Genomic DNA, 23,208 nt, shown 5'->3' with positions numbered 1-23,208 from the left:
TTGGCGTACCGTTGCAAGCACTGCTGTGATTTCAATTTCCTCTGCTGCTTCAGCTGTGGTGTCAGAAATGTCAGGTACTCTGCTGATAAGCTCGAAGCCCAAGGTCTTCAGAAAGTACCCTCAATATTGATCATGGGTGATATGTTGAGCTCTTTCCTGTTTTTGGACTGGATTTTGCCACTGTTGTCACACTGCGAGGTCAACCAGCGCTTGTGCAGTCTTTCACACTGCATGTCTCAGTAAATAGCTGGATCGTCTGATAGACGAACCCTTTGCTGATTTTCAACTGTTTCAGGGTGTGGAAAATCACGGTAGGCGACTTCACAACCCTGTCCAGTCCAGTTAACGCTGTTTCATATCTGCCCTACTACATGTATAAACCACAAAGATTCACTCTTTCACTATTGACACGTACTGGTTAGGACTAACCCAAAAGTTTGACATTTTTTATGGCTAGTCTAGGTATAAGATACTTCATTCTCTGTACTTGGCCTTCTAACTCATATACACATTTCTTACACTTGGCTTTACAGCCTTTCTTCTCTCATTTCATCTCTCAGATGAGAGCCAAACTAAGTTGTTGTTTTTTCTTTTTCCTACAACTCATCGTACTGTGTTTTTTGAGAATCAGAACACATCACAAGCAACAAGGATATGTACTAGTACAACTTAACACTGGTTGGGTACTGGTCTAACAATAGACAAGTGGCATTTAAAAAGCTGTTCAAATTGTTTTAATTTAAACAGTCATTGCTCCGTTACTAGAATTGGGAAGAGTTAAAAATAGCAGAATTAAAGTGAAGAAAAAACAAATAGTTTAAACTAAGGTGGTCTAAACCAGCCAGTCCTGCATAAAACTGTTTGAGAGCAGGTTTTAATAATATTATATCGTTTGAAAATTGTTCCATAATTTCATGTAGTGTTGTAACTAATTTATTTTTGCAAATTTTGCATTAAAGGTTATTAATATTTTTTTGTGTAATCTTGATGCAAAGGACTTGCCCACTCAGTTTGTAGAAGACTAAATGTTTGGTGCAAGACCTGGCAAAAGTATGCAAAACACATTAGAAATTGCATAATGAGTATTAATGAGTTTATATGAAAAGGTAATTGAGGATTGCATCCAAGAAATCTGTAGACTAATGATCAATCTTCATGCTTGGCAATACTGAATTCTTTCAGATTCTCTCTTGTTGTCAACACAAAATGGATTTTGTGCTAAAACAGTTATCATTATTTTACACAGTTCTAGTTATATATCTAAACTGAATTAAATGGCATTTGGCTGTTAGTGCCGGGAGTGTCCGAGGACAAGTTCGGCTCGCCAGATGCAGGTCTTTTGATTTGACTCCCATAGGCAACCTGCACATCGTGATCAGGATGAAATTATGATGAAGACGACACATACACCCAGCCCTCGTGCCAGCGAAATTAACCAATTATGGTTAAAATTCCTAACCCAGCCAGGAATCGAACCCGGGACCCCTGTGACCAAAGGCCAGCACGCTAACCATTTAGCCATGGAGCCGGACATTTATATATCTATTACCAACAGATAAAATCTTTCTTAAAAGGAACATATTTTATCATTTATTCACACAGCTCTTGTTATATATCTATCACAAACAGATGAAATCATTCTTACCAAACCTGTAGCATTGATGCTGGTCATGTTTTGGTATTGTGTGTAGCCTCCAAACTTGTATCATTATTCATTTCACTGTCCCATTTATCCACCTTGTGCCATTTCACAGTTCTTTATAAGAGCTGTAGGAACAAAGATGGAGTCTCTGCGAACAAAATGTTAAATAAAATGCATTTAACGTCAGTACGGGCCGAAATGTAAGTATTTTCATCAGTCGGTTACGGAAATAATCATGTATAGAAGGCGCAGGAAAAGAATGACAAATGGACATTATTTAAACCTCTTATTCAAGAGAAAAATTTGCTCATCACTTATTATATAATCTGACCTCGAAGCAGTAAGAAGACGCAAGACTAGATTGGAAAGGATTATCCAGCTGAACTAAATATTATAATTTGGAAACGAAATATAATTCGCGACTACACGCCAATCAGCTGTTATCAAGATTTAATCGCTGCGCGGAAGATTAAATACGTTAAAAAGGAGATAAACAGATTACAATAGAACTACGTCACGGAGTGGCGCAGAGCTTCAATAAATTTGCCCGATACCGCTTAATAGTGAAGGACACTTACTGATCAGCTGTTGAGTGCATTTACACCAACAAAAATATAGAGGAAAGAAATTCATTTTCAAATTGGAACAAATATATAACATCTATCTTAGTCGATTTGGAGCTAGTTTATTGGATTAACTGTACCATAACGAAATCCATACAATCTGAGCTTCACAAGAGATATATTAGTTGAAGAATGACAGCAATGAATCACATATTTTGTTATTATTCTGTTACATACGTACGAGATTCCACTGTGAGCCTGTAAAGAAGCAAGGCAACGCTATTTGGATCCTGATGAGGCGATACGATGTTGGCTATCCCGGATGACCAGTAATCAGTGTTGAGGAGCTACGATGAACCCGATCACTTGTGGAGGAACCAGATGACGAGATCCTAATCTCAGATGACCGGAGATGAGGAGACATCGAGACCACCTTGAGCAAAGCTAAGTCCATTATCTAAGTCGTTTTCGTAAGTAAGAGAATATTATCTTTTATTATTGTATGTTGATATGTGTGTTTTGTGCGAAGACAGTGCGTAGATAAACGTCTAGCTGAGATGATTGGAAGTAGGTATTCATCCATATGAAATGTCAATTCCATTAGTAGGCGTGGTCACCAAGTGATATTCCGATCGTAATGTTTCCAGTGATATGTGAGGATAGATAGCTAGAGTTATTATTATTGTCAGTGAAGAGTAAAGAGTGAAGTTGGCATTAATACCAGTGTGCCCTATTTTAATCAAAGTCACTCGGTGTGAAATCGTATATAGGAAGTGTTTTATGAAGGAATAAGGCAGTAGACTACTCAGAGTTATGATGTTAAATTTGGCACTATGACAATAGGAAGTAAAGTAGGCATTTTATGAATGTCACGGCACGTTGATGTGCAGTTTAAGGAAGTGATTTACATATGATGAAGTGAGAGATTTGTTATACGTGAAATGTGAGTAATAATTAACGCGTTATAGATATGATATAAGGATGATAGTGATTTATGATGGTCATATTTATTATTTTCTTCGAGAGAGATAGTCATAGTTGTTCAAAGTGAGGTGTCGTGATTTTCAAATGATGTTTCTGAGACTGTCAGTGAATTCATGCCAATTCTATGTAATAATTCTTGATCCTATGCATTTTTACATAGCTTAGGATATGATCTCGAGACTGGTAGAGCAATGTTTTTATCCATGTTAGGATTGCCTAGAGAATCATATGTGTAGTCATGATAAGATTTAAGCCTTCACTGATTTATTTAGGATGATCTTGAAAACTCTCACTGTGTATAACATTCTTCTGGACAAAATTCAACCTACTAGACTAATCACTGGTGACATAGATTTTCAAAAGAGAATTATTTTTAGTCGGAGATAGTGTCATCTGACCAAGTAGATTTTCGGTTAGTAGTATGTGTGATGATAACTACATAGGATATGTGTGGTGACATTTCTTGCAACCAAATACGCATGTAGTCTAATAATCAATAAACTAAGGTCACATTACCTTAAGTTCATAAGGTAAATCTTACGATAACGTTACTTGAAGGGTGATTACGACTTACAATGGACGTAGCTTAGCTTATGGTGTGTGACACAGGGAAATATGAGTAACTAAGAGGCAACTAAGCATGCGAATGTGAATATTTAAGCTGTGAAACATACAAGAGAGTACTTGTCAATTCAAAGTCAAGAAAATTTTGTGATAGTTTTTATTGAGAATTTTAAACCTGCATCGAGAGACACAGTTAGTGAAAATTAAATAATGTGACAGTTTAAAGAGTAAGGAATAGGTGGTAACGAACAGAATTTCATATTTATTCCAAGGATAACTGATATTCAGACAACTTGAACTCCAATTCTTATCTGAACATTAACTCAACAATTCCACAAGCGTTCTTTATTTCTCAAGAGAGTATAGTTAGAGATATTGTAAATAGTAATTGATACAATTTTTATTTTTCTTAACGGATGCATCCTATACTCTTAGTATTCTTGATTTTAATGTTTATTTTCTTGCCAGTACGGCTCATGTAAATATAATTAATTTCATTCACATTAATTTAATTCGTTATCGCCCAACTTCGTAAGTGAGTTGCATACGGATGAAAACACATGTTTCTCAATAGTTCTCAAATGTTACATAATATTTATTCTAATATTATATGATTTTGAGAGATCAATGGACTTATGAAGTGAAATAATGTAATTCGAGGAGGCATTTATTTATGATGAATTCAGAAGACGTAATTTTTCTGAAATGTTGATGACGGATATAGACTATAGGAATGACAATGAGTCACTCACTTCAAGAAGTATTCATTGGTAAAATTTGGGATAATTTTTATTAAATGTCTGATTTAATATTTGAATAAATATGGGATAATGAAACCTCAACATTCTTTCTATGTGTTCCTAGAATAAGTATTAGTTGTAAGACTATAGTAGTTTCAGTTGACGACAATTTCTCTAAGAGCTAATAAGAGTATGGTATCTAACTAGTTACGGGTAAGAGACGTCTTTCAACGTTAGTTAGAGTCTACCATTAACCGACCTGGACGTTTTTCTATTACGGAACTCGCACCCATAAAACTTAGTCATCGGACCAATTGAATTTAGAGCTAGTCAGGATCTCTTGTGTCCATGCCTGGACGCGGGAACGGCGCAACCTGATTAGATGATACCTAAAGCTATTGCTGCTTCTCCTATAAATCACCAGTGAAACTACCATAAGGATATTTATTAGACAATTTCTGTGTAGTAGATTTGAAACTTTCACCATTTGTGTTAATGACATTTCTTTCTTCAACGTGCAGATCCAGCATCTTACATTTTGGTCGAACAATAATTCCAATTTGCTGAATGTTTTGATGTGGCAATTCCATTATTCATTAAAGTAATCCTACCTTGAACATTGAAACATCCTTGAAATCATCATATATATGTTTATTCATTCATATCTAGTGAGTTTTACTACAGTGTATTATGTTCCTTCATTCATTTATGCCTTCTTTTTCTGTTTGTTAACTCAAGGTACTTGTATATGAGTGAGGTGAAATCTTGAACATTCGTTCACTGATGAGTATTCTTCTGGAACACCCGTGTGGTTACATTTTCTGGCTTAAAGAAGAGTGTCCTAAGAATACCTGCAGCTCTTCTGAATCAGAAAAAGGTCATAAGGATGAAGTTTCAGCATCTCTTTTTACCAAGCTAAGGCAGGTCCTAAATTTCCTGTTCTGAAATATTATCGTAATAATTACATTCAGTTCTGCAGGTATATATCATGTACAAATTGGGAATTCAGTATTTGGTAGGGGGAAAAAATGTATTACTGGAAGTAAGATATTTATTACTGGGGGGAAATGACCAGATAACTCAAAATTGAATGTCATTTTTAATAAAATAATAGTATTTGTTCGTAGAGCATAGACTTACTTCTTTTAATAGAAATATTATATAATAGACTCTACAAGAATAAAACTGTATACATATGTGTATAGTGATCTGCATGCAAGGATGATTTAAGGTGAACTATAGTTTTGCAAATTACCTTAACAACAGCAGAATCACAATTTAACATTTAATCAAATGATGTAATGGTTATAGTCTTGAATTGAAAGAGATTTTTATATTCTCCATATGTTGTGCACTGTACTTGACTGTGTTCACCTTTTTCATAATATTTCATGTATGAGCCATTATGCTGACTTCTCTAGTGTTGTACAGTTAATTTCACATGAAATATGATATGGAATAAATATTATGAATATATGAAATATGCAACTATATGAGGTATAAAATAAACATTCCTCCTTATTGGAATATCTGAATTCTTTTCTTCTTGCTTGTTGAATATCCCAAGTTCATGACAGTGCACTTACTGTAATTATATAAGCTCTCTGGTAAATAATACCTTAATGTTTCATAACATGCTCTGCTTATTATTGTACATGCATGCAAATCATTCAGTTTAAGAAACATTTGGATAATTAAAATCTAAATTGTTTTGAATCAGTCTGTGATTCTGTAACAGAAAACATTTGAGTGATGTAAGACCTGCAGAGTGTGATCTTGTTATGCCTCATGCATTGTTATATAAAATAGACTACTGTACAATTTGAAGTTGATTTAGTGTTGTGTTTACTTGGATACTGAAATAAAAACTAGCATTTTATGAAATTTTGCATTTCCTCACAAAGAAACAGAATTTTAGGCATAAAATGATAAGATATTGATTTCACTGCATTTATTTAGATAAACAAGTTACCTTGGGTCCCCTTGTAAAGTGAATATGACCATCATGTATTACGGGCTAATGGTGAAGGCTATAGTGATGATGGCCCTATTCATAGCCTTAAGGAAATTTAGTGAATCACATCATCATCATCATCATCATCATCATCATCATTACGTAATGGACATCAGTGTTCCAGAAAATATTCCATATGTCTCACATACGTTGTGACAGATTTTGTTCTTCTAACCAGTCATATTTTAGCTTGTGCTTTGCATTGTCACACAGACCATGTATCTGGTCTAGTGGTTACAGTAATATGCTACTAACTTGGTGGTCCAAGGTTCAACATGTAGCTCAGCCATGACTTTTAAGTTATATATGATATTGAGTTGTTTAGCATTTTAAAAACTGTTTAGTATCTGCTTGATGCTATAGCAGCCAGAGGAGTGAAAGTTACTGGTCACCTTATGATATGTAAATCATGATCATTACTGCCACACATTTTTACAGCCACCATATTAACACAGGTTATCAACTAGTTTCAACCCACACCCATTACACAAGCTAGATGAACAAATATATCCCACACCCTAAAGGCAATATGCAATGCTTTATCACAAATACAGAAATATGACTGTATTTTGAGAGTACTTCACTGTGGCTGTCAACCTTGACAAGTCCGGTGGAGTTGGTTTGTAGCCTTAATATTGTCCCATTATATGTACCATATTGGTAATGCCTCGAGTTAGCCAGTGAATCTCAGGCAAGTTCAGTCCACGGCGTAAAATAACACCCGAAATAATTTGTTGCTTAGCTACAACTAATGGGGAACATATAGTAGTAGTTGACAGACAAGGTAAGCATATCTTATACCAAAAATTTATTAACTACTGTAAAAATATAATCAAAATATTAAGATCACACGACGGCATCAGCATAACACAATGAATTTAAAATCTTGATAGAGTTCATCATGATTATTATGCGCTTACACATGCACTTTGTAATTGGGCTTGAATTCATTAATGAACAGTATTACGGCTGTGAACTAATTACAGTATTTTCAATTTTGGAATGAATACTTGTTAAACACGGAGATAGAATGTCATCACAGTGGAATTCTAACCTTGCATACCTAATTGTCCTGGGGGAATATCCTACAGATAAGATCAAATTCACATACTAACCTAAGTGGGTGAAGCACATACTACAGAACTACTCCACGCTTGAGGAAACAAAATAAACACAACATGGATTTGTAGCACATACAACAAATACACATAAATGAAACATAACAAGGATTATCAGTGCATACCAATTTTTTTCCAGTCACATAACATCACACACCTTCACAAAAAAAAAAATCTCATAAATAAAGTTATAGGGATCCAATGTCTGTAATCTCATTTATTTCACCCTATTTTGATATATTTATCTGTTTTAGGTCAACTCAGGATCGTACCAGTAGTTTGTAGCTTTCATGTTTGTTTCATCATCACAGGTACACGGCTGAATAGATCTCGACTAAACAGAGTTTCGATATGCATATCCTTAAAAAAATCTCTGAATAGACTGGGGGTTTATACAAAGACCAGAAGAGTTTCTTTCAGTTTCCTCTTACACTATTGATTATATCTTCACCAAACTTCATATTTAGAGTCTATTCATCCAGGAGCAGGTTTTGATATACATATAATTTTAAAAAAACTGAATAGACAGGGGGGTTTATAGGAAGGGCAGAAGAGTTTTTTCAATTTTCTTTTACACTATTGATTATATGTAAAATCTCTAGACTATTTGTGAAGCGTCCCTTCAATTTTAAATAATTTTTGTTATATAAATAATTTTGCTTACTCTTCAAATGACTGAGAAAATTGCTATTTTCTACAGGCTTCATGGTCTGCAGCCAATGACAGGTACCTTCACAGACGTACAGTTATTTGAAGGATCCATAACAGGAGAAAATCAGAGGATGCATAATATTTTGCTCAGCTTGAACCCCACCTAATATAACCGAACACAGAGGAAACATGAGGTAGTTCTTTTCCCTTTGGTGTCTGTCTGTCAGGTTATCTATCTGTATATTCCTAAAAGTGAAAAACTGTTGGATTTATTTCAACCAAATTATGTATTTGGAATCTACTCACTCAGGATTGTGTTATCAGGTACATATGATGTCACGGTAATCACATGGATTTGGTATTTATAGGAAGATTATTCTCAAATATGTTTGTTAACATTAGGTATATCAAAAGGACTGTATATAACAAACATTTAAGAATATGTTATTTCTATTCCTTTTGTCATGTATGTATTTATCATAGGACAGATAATAATGTAGATGATTTTAAAAATTTGGATTTTTAGTCAAAGTCCCATGGGACATGTCATGGATGTCGCTTCAATGTGGGTAATGGGAAAAACTAAAGAGCCATTTTACCCTTTTTGATAGGGCAGATATTAAGGGAGGTATCAATGTCAGAGCACCATGCCGATGGTCAGAGATACAATATGCAACCTGAAAACCACAGAGAATTTCGCACAACTTTGGACCAGGAACTGTACCGTACGATAAATTCGGAAATCGTCCTCATTCTCTCTTGACTTTATTCAGCTTCATCATATTTCACATTACTGCCATGCGCTTTCGTAGGAAAAGGTCATTTTAACATGTGGCATTAAACGTGTGAATAGAGCCATGTTACTTCACATAACTTCCTGAAGGAAAAATGTAATCCACTGCAAATTTCCATGTGAAGAACGGGTACAAATGCTAGTCTTCACATATAAAAAGAAATAGATGTGAATGCGAACACCATTACAATGTTGTTCTCTGAAATAAATAAATGGCCATGCCAACACAGAATAAATTGTCACACACATGCTATCATCTGGTCCTGCGCCTGATATTGGGACAAAATACTCCATAAAAGAAAAATTAATATGTCAAATCACACAACCTCTAGGAGGATGGGTAAAAATGGACATACGCCACACTAAACATACGACCATTGTTGGCACAGCAACCTGTTACATAAAAGTTAGTGTTAGTCTGACTGGTTATTCCAACTCTCACCTCATATACTAATGACCTGTCTCAAAGTTCCTTCTTTAAGCTTCCAAACCAGTCTTTCCATTTAACGTATTATAAGTCCAACTGACAAATTTGATCTGCCACACAAAGTACATCAGTTCTAATCACATTGTGCGTTTACAGCTACAAGTGCCATGGTAATTTATATTCAGAAAGTTCAAGTTCTCCATAATACATGGATAATTGTATACATTTTCTATCTCACTAGTTCCAGTAAGTCTCTACAAGCAAATTTCAAAATAGTTAGTCATAAGACAATAGATGTTCTCTTACAGACAAAAACAGTACGAATTCTCAAATAGCAGAATAAAGACTTCTCACATACAAGACAATAAAGACCATTAAAGACGCTCTCCCATAGGTTAAGATGTTCTCTGAATATTCCCTAAAACACTAAGGTAAAAAGAACGCTCTCACCCCGTGTGTCACCTCTTTTATCACTTCCCCATTCCCCTCACCAGTATGCTCAATTTGAGCATTCTCATGAGCTTGTTCTGTCACATTTAAAATTTGGCATGACTTTATCACCTCATTGGATTTCATTTTGTGCATCTTTTGGTCCTTAACAAAATTATTCTTTCTAATATCTCCACCAATCTTAATGGATCTGCCCACATCAAGGCTTGCACAGGGTGGTGAAGTATTCTTACATCTTCAAATAACGCTCCCTTTTTTTTGTCTCCGGTCATGGATTTCCTTTGACTTCCAAAATAGCCCCCACGAGGTCACCTCTCTAGAAACAATAGCTCCATGCATCTTTCCGTTATTGTCAGCATAAATGTTTAGAACAGTAATCTTTCGTTCTCTACTTCTGCTGTCTTAATGCATCTGTACGTCATTCCCCACTCACTGGTGTTCCGCTGCCAAATCTTCCTTATTTGTGTCTGAAGTATCATACAGTACAGACATAATTATACAATGATAAATATAAGAAATTATGTACACTGCTCTGTACAGACACATGAAATTGCACAGAAATTATTACTGACATAAGATTACTACAGAAGCATATAAATCAAAATAATGTGTTATGATCAATGTGGATCAATGTTTATGTACAACTTTGGAGCAAACAATTGCTGGGGCTGTACCTTAATTAAATCCACGGTCACGTCCTTCCCACTCCTAGTCCTTTCCTATCCCATCGTTGCCTTGAGACCAATATGTTTCGGTGCGATGTTAGACAAATTGTCCCCAATAAGTTAAAAAGTTCTTTGCCCAGTATTGGGCAATATAAATAGCAATAAGGGTGACTGGGATTAGGTCTTCCATAGTAGGGTCTCTCAAATGCGCAAAATCTATGCGTGCAAACCAAGACGCAGAGGTCTTTGCATCATGCATCGATCCAACTCTGCTCGGTTCGGACCAGTGTTTTGTCTCGGGGCAACTCGTCTTAAGTTTGGCTCAACTCTCTTCAGATGGTGGAGCACTGCAGGGCAAGTGAGGAAGGGAGACACATGCGTAGGGAAAGAAAGAGACAGCGCTATAGCTCAAAATCGAGGAGTGGGGGTCCGCAGACTGGTCAAACTAGAGTAGTAGTCTTTTTCACCTTCCACCAGTGCATGCACCATGAGGGGCCCTGTTTCATAGTGTATGTTGATGGGCACAGGATATAGTGATAAAGGAGCAGAATTCCCTGTTACTCTCCAAAATCACAGGGTTTTAGCAGATGATAAACCCCATTTCTGCAGATTCAGCTTAGATCTGCCAACCCTGTTTTGAAGTCTGTTGAGTGCCTTCCATATTATCCAATTCTCGTTGTGAGCACGAGGGAGGTTCTCATTTAGTTACTTAAGAGGTAGTCGGTTCTTTTCTTTCATATTTTGATGCTGGTGGTATCTTCTTTACCTTCTAGGTTGACAGTTGTTCTAAGGAAAATTTCCTAGAGTTAAGACTTGGTTGAGCATAAGAGAACCCAAAGAGTGGGTATGCTTCTGATGTCGACTCCTTGAGTCTTTCTTTATTCACTGCTACCTGTCTATAAATCTTGCCAGGATCGATACTACCTAAATAGTGGATTTTCTCGATAGGAGAAGGTTTCGGGCAGCCAGTAATAATTCTGCAACTTTCGTTGAGAGCATTATTAACTTGCTTTTGTATGGACTGTCTTATACCAATCTGGGCTGGCAGTAGCACAATGACAACGCTGAAGTTCTGAGTGTTCGTTGTCAGACCATTCTTCAACTGGTTCCTAACACCACAAAATATAAATTTCATGTTTCCGTATTGACAGCGAAACTAATATTCTTTAAATCTCTATAACAATGATTTATTGTTGAACAGTATCCTCCTTATTCAATACCTTATTGTTAATGCAAATTTTTAAAAAATGGGTGAGTCGGCCATGCAGTTAGGGGCACGCAGCTGTAAGCTTGCATCCAGGAGATAGTGGGTTCGAATCCCACCGTCCGCAGCCCTGAAGATGGTTTTCCATGGTTTCCCCATTTTCACACCAAGCCACGGCCGGTTCCTTCCCACTCCTAGGCCTTTCCTATCCCATTGTCTACATAAGACCTATCTGTGTCGGTGCGACTTAAAGCAATTAGAAAAAAAAAATTTAAAACTTAAATTTCACATTCTTGAGAGATCCATGAAGGCGACACCTGTTGTCTTCCTCTTCTCAAACCTGTCCTCAGTGTATTGAGTTAAATGTAATATATGTGCTGTGCAGCCCTTCCCAGGTCTAAAACCACCTATTGTGGGATTGGTCTATTACTCCCTTTAGACTTTTTAGTAACATTATTTCCATTATTCTATACAGGTGACAGAGTAAGGAGATTGTCCTGAAGTTTCTATGGTCCGTTGGTCCTTTATCAGGTTTCCAAACTGCAGTCACCCAAGATTTTCTCCAATTTTTGGAAGATTGTTGAGAGATTCAGAAGCATTTCTTTTATAGCTGTATCAAAATTGTTGATCTGTTCTACTGTGAAGTCGTCCAATCCTGCTGCTTGGGCCGATGACCTTCGATGTTAGCCCCCTTTAAACAAGCAAGCAATCCTGCTGCTTTACGATTTTTTGTAGCTTTGAATTGCTTTCTGTAGCTCATTTAAGTTAAAGGGTTGAGATAGATCATTATTTTAGACTTTTTCATTTTGGTGAACTTTGTATTCCATTTTTTTTATATGCTTTATGGTGATGATGGAATAAGAAAGGGCTACTGTAGCTACTGTACTGGCAATGTGTGAACAATTGACGCTTTTATTATTAACTTTAAGCGCCAGGTCGTATCTCTCCAGCGAACAACACCGAATCACGTCCTTACCAGTAGGAAGTTTGTTTGATGAAAAGTCTTTAGGTGCACCAAATATAGGGCAATCATATACCTGTCTTGTGGTGATTTTCTTAGGTACAGCCATAGTATCTCACTGTTAAGTCACAAGGTTACACAAAAATGTCATAACACAAAACTAACATTGAAGAACAGTAAATGCAATTGCCACAATTGTAACTGGAAGAGCGAATGAAACACACATCAAACACGAGGGATAAGTGCAAACTGACACAACAATGGTGCGGCATGGTGGCGAGAGTGGTAGGTGGGTGGAGTGTCAGGGTCTTTGACCCGAGCGAGTTACGACGAGCGCAGGAATTCGTTAGATTTGACGGCTGTTGCGCGAGCAAAAGACCTTAACCGATTTGAACCATTCTTTTTTTTCTAAATTATTATCGATTCGAGGAAGAGTCGACTAGAGCTATTACATTTAAGTATTGACAAGTAAGATAGAAAATTATCATAAAAATATACATTTTTCTGAATTTTGGCAAATTTTAGAGCACGTGCGCAACCGGAAGAAATGAACAGATTTTCTTTTTTTGCCTAGTTTTATTCTCCCCAATTCACAACTTTCCCATGGTATTACGACTTAAGAAAAAGAATTTGTATTTTTTCAGCCCACCCTAATTGTCACTGCCTTCTTACCGAAGCAATGCATGCGGGATTTTTGAAATGAAATATCACATCTCTGGGGTTTGTAGTCTACGTACAACTGGAGGTCCTGTAACTATGATCACAATATCATGTCAAATGAAACTACAGGCTTGTTTCCCAAACATTATGTTTTCTAAGTTAATAATTATTTGTATTAATAGAATAAGTTTACTGCCTGTTGCCATTTCTTGATGGATGCAGTATTTTTGTATCCGTCCCTTGGCACAGGCCAGTGCAAAGTGTAGCTTCCAGTGAAGTCCCAATCTCATCCATGGCTGTGACAATATGGAAGCTGCTAGGGTGTGGGTGGTGCTAGGTAATGGCATTTGGAGCACAACTAGTGTCTGAGTGTTAGGATCAGTCGTGCTGCAGTAGCACCTTCTGGTCCAGTGAGGAAAGCAATGGCAAACCACCTCACTCCTCATCTTGCATAGTACGCCTCATTTGGGCTCTGCCATTGGTTTCTGCAGTTTCCCTATAACTGCATAGCCTTTGGTGGTGCTATTTGAGGATCCAAGCAGCCTCTGGGCTGATGACCTAACAGACAGACAGAATAAGTTTACAGAATTAAACCAACTTCACTGTTGTCTTGTACTGTACCTCTTTGGTGCATTTCAATTGCTTTCTGCATAGTTCTCCTCAGTAATGTGTTGAGATAATTAATTTACTGTTATTAAGTGGGCATTAGGTCTCTATTATCAGTACGTAATGGTTGTACACATTGATTTAACTGAAGAAAATTAAACCGACCATAATTAAGGATAGCACAAACAAATACCATTTGAGTTCTATACTGCTTAGCATACATTGGTGCTATTGCATATACTGCTGTTGCTTTCAGACTAAAATTTATGGAACTAGGACTGTTTGGCACTACTCAGAACAAGATGTTCTGTATTAATGTATTAGAGGAAGGGTATTCTCATTCTTCTGCTTTATGAATTTATCAAGTTCGAAATTCAGATGTTAAGAAAAGTGTGTAGTGGCTCCACTGTGACACAGAGATAAAAAGGTGAAAAATGCATTACAAACACATCAAAGAAAAAGTTGTAGAAAGAAAAAGTTGTAGAGAGAGAGAGAGAGAGATTAAAGTCGTCAGTTTTCAAATGATTGCAATCTATAAATAATAAAAGAAACTAAATGGCGACCCCAATGTGATCAGTGGAGGCACAATTTAATCTAGTAAATTGCGAGTGTGAATTCATCAGTTCCAGCTTCTGCATCATACAGCTTCAAATGAATGTAAATCATGTCTCAAGGTAATGAGGAGATGGATAAGAAAACTTCAGAGTAAGTAATAAGGAAAATTGAAAGACGCTAGCAAGGTGAGCGTGAATATACCTCGGTTTTGGTTAGAACGTCCACATGTTTGGTTCTGACCAGTTGAGGTGCAGTTTAAGCTGAGCGGTATTAAAAGAGAATGCATTAAGTTTGATATTTCGTTTCTCAGCTAGAACGTAAATATGTGGCTGATATTTACGACATATTGGATTCGGAAGAGCAAAACAAATGTACACGCTCGTGGAACAAAGACTTTTGGGATTAGATCGTGAAAGTGACAATAGGCAATTTAAAAGATTGCTTGCAGTGCTTGAATTGGGTGATATGAAACCCAGTCACCTCTTACGAAAAATGCAGTCATTGGCTTCAACCGATCTTTCAACCAAAGTACTTCGAACTCCATGGCTTGTCAATAAGATATATTTTACTTGTTTCAAATGAAAGCCTTGATAAATTATCCATCAAGGCAGATAAAATCATGGACTGTCAATCCCCACGATGTTCATCATCATCATCATCGTACAGTTCGTTTCCCGGTTACTGTTAATAAGCCTCTTCCACTTCTTCCCATCCATATACAACTTGTCATGGAGAACATCATCCACTGTCCATCCTCTGGTAACTAGATCAACCTTGATCATGTCAATCCATCGGGTTTTAGGTCTTCCTGAAGGTCTTTTCCCCTCCACCTCTCCCACGATGTTCATAGAATTAGGAAAGCTGAGGCTACTAATGATATGCCCAAAAACAGCTTGGAATTGCTACTTTTAGTTTTCAAAGTACTTTCTCTTGAACTACAGCTGGTGTCCATTAACCAAAGATTTTATTGTTACAACCATGGAGGTAGCCAGTCTCGTTGCAATCATAGCTCCAGTCATAGCTTCCAAAGATACAACCAAGACAGTAAATTTTGCTACTTTCATTTCTGTTTTGGAAACAAATGTCATCCCGAAAAATGCGAGCAACCTCGTGCCTGGAAGGATTCGGAAAACTCCAGGGTGCAACAGAACTAGCAGCACAATCTGTTGCTGAAAATCAAATTTGTCGCAATTACCACTTATTTGTTGCTGACAAAAACTCAGGATTGCGCTTCCTTGTCGACAGTAGGACTGATGCCTCAATAATACCAGTCTTGAAGCAGAACATTCCAAAGGATTCCAGTGATTTCAAGCTTAATGTTGCCAATGGAACAGAGATTCCTACTTTGATATCAGAATGATGACCGTCAATTTAGGTCTCCATAGAAAATTTGCATGGGCTTTTATAGTAGCTAAAATAAGCAGAGGTATTTTGGGTGCTGACTTTCTACATCATTTTAACTTGCTGGTGGACCTTAAGCATCAACGTTTAATAGATGATAGCACAAAACTTATTGCAAATGGAAGTATGGCTAGTATAACTGAAAGTAATGTTGTCCGTACTTTGTCAAAGAACTTAAAATTGTTGGACATTTTATGCATGTACCCAGTAACACGTGTGATGGACCTGAATTGTTCCAAAGTACAAGGAGGCATACATTACTAAAATATAGTTGGAAAAGTTACACTCCTGAAGTCAAATGAAATGTTTGAACAGAATGTTGTCGAGTTTCATATCTTAAAATGGCTACTTTGTACCTCGTTTCATATTACTTTAATTCATTTAAAAGATAACCCTGTAATTATTAGGTTTATATAATATTGTTTGTGTAAAGACAGGGGAAGATAAGAAACTTGAATTAAATAGAAATAATATGGTAACAGAAGGATAAACCATTTAGACTAATGAAGGTAATAAATAATCCCACACGTGGTAGAAATAATGTAAGAAATAACCAGAAAGCTAGGAATTATTTCAGAACACTGTCATGTCATCTGACAGCATTCATTAATTTGACTACTGATAGGGAGATTTTAAAATTGTTTGCTTTGTGCTTTAATACAGAAAACCTGTAGTGTTCTGGTATGAGTGAACATTGAAATATGGTGGCCAGTACATTATCCCATTTCCTCAAGGCTTTCTTAAAGGCTGATAATCATGTCATACGACTTGGAACAATGGTTACATTACACCAATCAGCATTTTTTTAATGAAAAATTGAGATGTTAATGTATTCCTTATGTAAATGTATAAAACTCTAAATACCTATAATATAAAGACTTTCATTGCCGATTGCTTTACCAACAAAAAGTTTGGCCAGAACATACACAGTGACACTTCAAAAATAAAATGATTCTATTTTCTAAAAAGTCTTACGTACCAGAGTACAGTCTTAACAGAGAGGACAAGACTACTGGTAATAATAGACCACTTTCATTTTGTAATTCAAAGTTAATCTCAAAGATACAAAATTTCAAAGCTCCATGGTTAACATAGAGAATTTGTGGGGAGAGATAACTTAAAAGATCATTAAATTTATTCATATGGTGGTGTCATTAGTTGAACATGCAAACCCCTTCGGAAACTATGCTATATATGGAAAATATAATCAAAACCTTACCAGTTTTGGTGGTTATGTAAAAACAGAAGTAACCTTCATTTATAAAATTAAGATTAGAAATTTTGTGTTAGGGAAAGGAACTATCCAAATGACCACTCTGATTATGAACACATTGAAAATGAAAACATACAAGCTGTTTTCCAGTCTTTGACTGGGTCAGGGATGTAATGAATGAACCAAATATAGGCTGTTATTACAATGGGGTTGACACTCCCAGGGTGATTTATTAATGACTGGTAAATGCTATGAAATGATAATGGAGAGTGTTGTTGGAATGGAAGATGACAGGGAAAACCGGAGTACCCAGAGAAAAACCTGTCCCACCCCCACTTTGTCCAGCACAAATCTCACATGGAGTGACCAGGATTTGAACCACGGGATCCAGCAGCGAGAGGCCGACGCGCTGCTGTCTGAGCCACCGAGGCTCCTTATGAACACATATGTTTTAAATTAATTCTGTTAACTAGCATTGAATTTCTTGTGAGTACTTCCTGCCATAATTTTCTTGTTTGCTTCCATTCCTCAAAGTATCACAGTGAAATGTAAATGTGCAATTCTGATCATCATGACTTCATCCCAGAAAACTGTTGTAACTGTAAATGAGTTAGACTAATTGTTTCGCGTATCTTTAAGTGCTTTGGGAGGAAATCATGTTGGCAATCATGTAGAACTGGATAGCAGTGGTTGATTTATAGGTCTTTCACTGTTTTGGAAAGAATTAGTCCAACATATTTTGAACATCATTAGTGTGTTAAATGGAGGGAGATATGCATTCAGTGCCTTGCTCAGCTACATCTATATTTCTGAAATGAAAATGTGCTCTTGACAAGAAGATGAGCTCTTGACAATGTTGTGCAAAACTAGTGCAGTATTTGTATTGTAGGAAAATTTGGTACCTAGGTAATATAGAAGTTTCTAAATAATAGATAATCATTATCATATTTTTAATGTGCTGAAGCTATGAAGCAAATATCAGACTGATTAAAAAAAAAAAAAAGTTCTCCTTCCATTTAGCAAATTGGCATGAGCTTTTATTGCACAAACAAATACTATGAAACATGCTATTGAGAGAAAAACATTCCTATCATGTTGTACCTACTATTGAGTCACATCTCGAAGGAATGCTGGTGATTAAGGAAGTTTCAATATAGATACTATATAAATAAAGAGGAAATTCCTGAACTAGGGACTTAAAATATAACTCTCCTTCTAAACTTATATGTGATAATCTAAAATATACGAATAATACAATTTATCTTTCAAATCAAAATATCTGTCATAGGTTTTGTTGGCCCCCACATTGTGCTTATTTCCAGCTTCAGGTGATGGAAACAGTTCTATTACAGTATTCCAGAAAGGAATGCAATAGATAGGAGGGGCGGAAGGGTGAAGATCAAAATGTAATTGTTTGCTTGCATGTTTACAACCCCTGGTGCTTTGGCTGCCTCTTGAGGTTATCTTTGTGAATGTGAATAGGAAATTAAATATTGGTATTCTGATTAAAACACTTTCAAAAATGCATGAACCTGATGGTAGTGACAAATCGAACTTTTGAAACCATAGCTCCCTAGTGTCTGAAAAATTGGAGACCTATTTTGCATTGTCATTTTGACAATTCACTTTAGTCACATGTTTCTTTACATGGGAATGAATTCGTAATTCAGTATTTAACCTTTGTAAGGACCTTTGTTTTCTTGTGATTTGTCCATAGTTCATCTTTCAGCTGTTCAGACAATCAACTAATAATACCATTCCTAAGAGACTTTGCCATATTGACTATCGAAGGTAATGAACCTTAAGTGGAGCAAGCTCCGATTTAAAACTATGGTTGTTAACCACAGAGGTTGTTGTGTGTTTGGTCCGCGAGAGCTATTTTATTTCGCTCAAGTCCGCCGGCAAGCCAGTGAGGACCCCCCCTATCCGCCACCTAGGACTCACCCCGTTGGAGTATCACCTCTCCGCCTGCTACGACACCGTAGTATATGGAAGGCTTAAAGATCAACTAGAAAAGAGAGTTAGGAGAATACCAAGGAGGCTTTAGACCCTGGAGAAGTTGTGCTGAACAGATTATCACTCTAAAATTAATTCTGGTATACTACAGAAAACAAAAAATGCCTATAGTAATAACATTTGTTGACTTTAAGAAGGCATATGATTGTATACATAGACCTTCAATGTTAAAAATTTTACAGAATTTTGGACTCCATCCTAAATTAATTAAACTGATAGAACTTACTAATACCATATCAAAAGTAAAGTTTAGAGGAGAGGTTTCTGAAACATTTTTGATTAAAACAGGTTTAAGACAAGGAGACTGTTTTATCACCATTACTGTTTAATTGTGCATTAGAATTTATAATAAAGGAATGGTACAAGGTCAACCCAAAGAACATAAAAGTTGGAAGCTCCAAACAAAATTTAAGTTTAAACTGTTTAGGATTTGCTGATGACCTTGTTCTATTGTGCAACAATATTCATGAAACTGGACACCAAATTAAATCTGTACGGGATATAGCACGAAAAATAGGTCTTACAATATCCTTTGAAAAAAAAATTAAATGTTTACACACCCCCCACTGGTAAATAAAATAACAATTGATGGGCAAGAAATCAAAATGTTGATAAATTTAAGTATTTAGGAGAAATCATAACTTATAATCTTAATGGGAAACCACCTTGGCATAACAGAATAATGCAGGCCATAAGGTGTAAAATAAATAAATAAATAAATACCATTCCTGTATTTTCCTGTCTGTCTGTCAGCTATATTTCTGATGATCTCATGACTTGTGTTGCATAGCAACTTGAGGTTTGGAATTATGCTTTGGAAGGAAACTAGGTTTTAGACATGATATGGGCTTCTGAGCATATGCCATGTCAAGAAAACAAGGTGAAACTCTTTACATTCCACAAAGAACTTAGCTCCGCATCTTCAGAAGAAAATCTAGACTGTTCATGAGGAAGTCTTCTACAATAATGAGGGTTTGAATTTAAGAATATTTTACACTTGTTTGTCACCAGGTGACACTCTGTATGCTGGCACAGCGCTCCAAGCGGGAGCTGACCACAATAATAGTTCCAATTGAATGAATGAAAACCATAACGGTATAAATGACATTTTTTTAAAAAAATTAGTTAAGTACAGGATGTAACTCCGGGAAGATGTATCTTTTCACCAGCAAAGAGATACAAGTGATAGCGGTAATATTCTGTGCTCTAGTGATGGGTTGTATAACTACAAATAGCATGCTTTATATGAGTGTTAAGATGTTTAAATGCCTTTTTTCTCTGAATGACCAAAATGCTACTTATACCGTTATGGTTTTCATCCATTCAATTAAGATGTTCTATCACACCGTGTGTGCGTGAAGAGTAACAAAGAGGACATCAGACGAGTCCGGGACAAATGTGGTAGAAGAAATAAATAGAAACTAATAAAATAAAATGCAACTAAAGACACCAGGGCCCTGTTTCATAAAACATCTTTCACTAATATTATTAGTAAGAAACCAATAATATTAACTAATAATATTAGTATTATGTTTCATAAAATTATTAGTTAATAATATTAGTTATTAGTTTATGAGTCAAAATTATTAGTAGATGTTCCTAATAATATTAGTAACTTGTTTCATAGACAACATGACTAATAAAAGTTACTCATATTATTAGGATTATTTCCACGAGTGTATTTTGACTCATAATTCATATTATTAGTGAAACCAAAATGAGCGGTATTTTAATATTTTGGCATAAAATCATGAAGATCACTGAAATGGTCAACTCTGATTCAAATAGTGATAAGGAACGAGTGTAGGTTTTCACCATTCAATAAATGTTACATCAAAAACAGCCTGTACTGACATGTAACAAACATGCGAATACCGGTACAATGGGAGATTTAGGTTAGATTACATAACTTTTGAGTATTTGCTTGATAGGATTTGTAGGTAATAGAATGTTCCACTGCAAGGAATGAAGCATAACCTTAAAATAGCAGCTTCGCATTGCAATCCACCGGTTGGTAGTGATACACAGTATCTTTGTGTTTCTCTAGTGCAGTTCTGCTCGGACACTCCAAGTATCTTTTAAAATCTTGGCTTATATCACCAGTAAACCAAGATGATGCTGGTGATGATCATTGTTTTAAGAGGAAGTAGGCTACAACTAGGCAACCATCATCTATAACAACACTAATCAGATAGAAAAATGGAAAGGATCCGACATTTTGAAAAATGAAGGTATCGGCTAAAGAAAAAGAAGGGCCACGAAGGGCGTGAAAATGAAAGACTCTCTTGGCCTCGCAACCTAATACTGTCAGGGTCGGAAAAGAACAAGAGTTGAACAAGGGAGGTCATAAGGGTAGATGAAAATGAGCCTGGCAGAAGTTGAAGCAATGGCAGGACTCATCTCAGTGCCCCATGTTCGCCAACACGCGCTCCCAAGTCGAGAGCCCTGGGACCCCTTTTAGTCGCCTCTTACGACAGGCAGGGGATACAGTGGCTATTATTCTACCGCCCCCACCAAGAGGGGTAGTAAACAAAGATTTTGCTAGTCCATCTCAGAGATTTTTAAGAGCACATGAAATAAAAAAGTAAAAGGAACAAGGAGGGTTATAGTGTGCAAAAGGCTGTGAATAGTCGACACTTTAACTCGATCACTTTCCGCAAAGAAATTTTCTTCTCTCACATTTTCACTTCTTTTATCCATTTTCATATGTATTGAAGTCACAATAACGAAAATATCAAGCGAGCCATTTGAACATGTGGATTAATAGTCGGTTGCAGTCAAGCATTAGCCTACTGCTAGGAACAAAGCCAAACCAAGAACATATGCAACAGACCGATTCTAACCTCCATTTGTATCAGCTGACTAATGAACTAATATTATTAGTGAAGATATTTTATTAGTCATGTGTAAATCTTTATGAAACAGAATTTGGTTAACTAATAATTATTTTTATGAATTCTAATATTATTAGCTAATATTATTAGTTAGTTTTATGAAACAGGGCCCAGGATAGAATAGAACAGAACTGAAGAATGGAAAGAAAGTATGTGGAGAAAACCAGAGGATGATAATGATGTGAGACATTGTGAGAGGGGAGGTGGGAGCTTAACTGGCGTACACACATTATGAAAGTATGACATTAACACACAACACACAGCTTGGAATGAACTAGCTGGTGATGACGAAGGTACGAAATTGGAAAACACCGAAACAAAATAACAATATAGAAAGGACAGGGAAGAGAACTACCTATATAAATCCTTAATGGCTGGCAACCACGTATTACTTAATTGATAGCCAGTGTCCCTGTTGAAATTGTTAGAATTTTTACATATTTCCACAGCTTCCCATATAATCTAGACCTGTAGTGTTTAGTGTGGGTAAGAGCTCGAACATCTCGACATCATGACCTGATGATAGGGCGTGCTCATCTATTGCTGATTTGTCTGGCTGGTTGAGAGATATTTCTTTGGTGTTCCTTAATGCAAGTCCCAATGGACCAGCAAGAGTAGCCATTGTATACCTTGCCACAAGTACAGGGATTTTGTACACCCCTGGGTGTAACAGTGGGGACAATTTGTCTCTGTTTTTACGTAAACTGTGAGCAATTTTAGTGACTATGCCAAACATGGTTTTTACATTATGCTTGCAGAGGACCTTAGCAATTTGGTCTGTGATATTGTAAATGTAAGAAATGTAGGCAGTTCCCTTCACTTCTTTCTGTGAGCTTTGCTTACTTGTCCCTCTGGGATGCAGGACTCTAGGAATGTGTACATCATTGTAACTGTTACCCTTTAACGTGACTTTGAGTGTGTCCATCTCCTCCTGGATTTTGTTGGCTCACACATTTGTGTTGCTCCTGTGGTGAGAATGCCCTGTTTTTGTGCTGGATGGTGGTGAGAATCATCATGGAGGTAGTGATTTGTGTGAGTAGACTTACAATAGACGGCATGTCCTAAGGAGCCGTCCAGTTTCTTACTA

The 23,208-nt window shown here is 36.4% G+C and overlaps 1 protein-coding gene across 5 annotated transcripts in view; it reads left to right on the top strand.

Annotated features, from left to right (window-relative positions):
- Positions 1 to 23,208, top strand: part of LOC136864269 (dnaJ homolog subfamily C member 5) — a 406,165-nt gene that overhangs the window by 371,016 nt on the left and 11,941 nt on the right. For 3 of the 5 annotated variants that reach the window (XM_067141040.2, XM_067141038.2, XM_067141036.2), the window contains one exon: positions 5,232 to 6,022. The exons of the other annotated variants lie outside the window; for them this stretch is intronic. The gene's annotated coding sequence lies outside the window, so the exon portion shown is untranslated. Of the gene's footprint in view, positions 1 to 5,231; positions 6,023 to 23,208 lie in introns of those variants that run through there. 5 annotated transcript variants of the gene reach the window in all.

The sequence above is a fragment of the Anabrus simplex genome, chromosome 2 (assembly GCF_040414725.1).
Source record: "Anabrus simplex isolate iqAnaSimp1 chromosome 2, ASM4041472v1, whole genome shotgun sequence".
Classification (NCBI taxonomy): Eukaryota; Metazoa; Arthropoda; class Insecta; order Orthoptera; family Tettigoniidae; genus Anabrus; species Anabrus simplex.
Note: the sequence above shows the minus strand (reverse complement) of the source record. Positions and strands in the feature narration are given on the sequence as shown.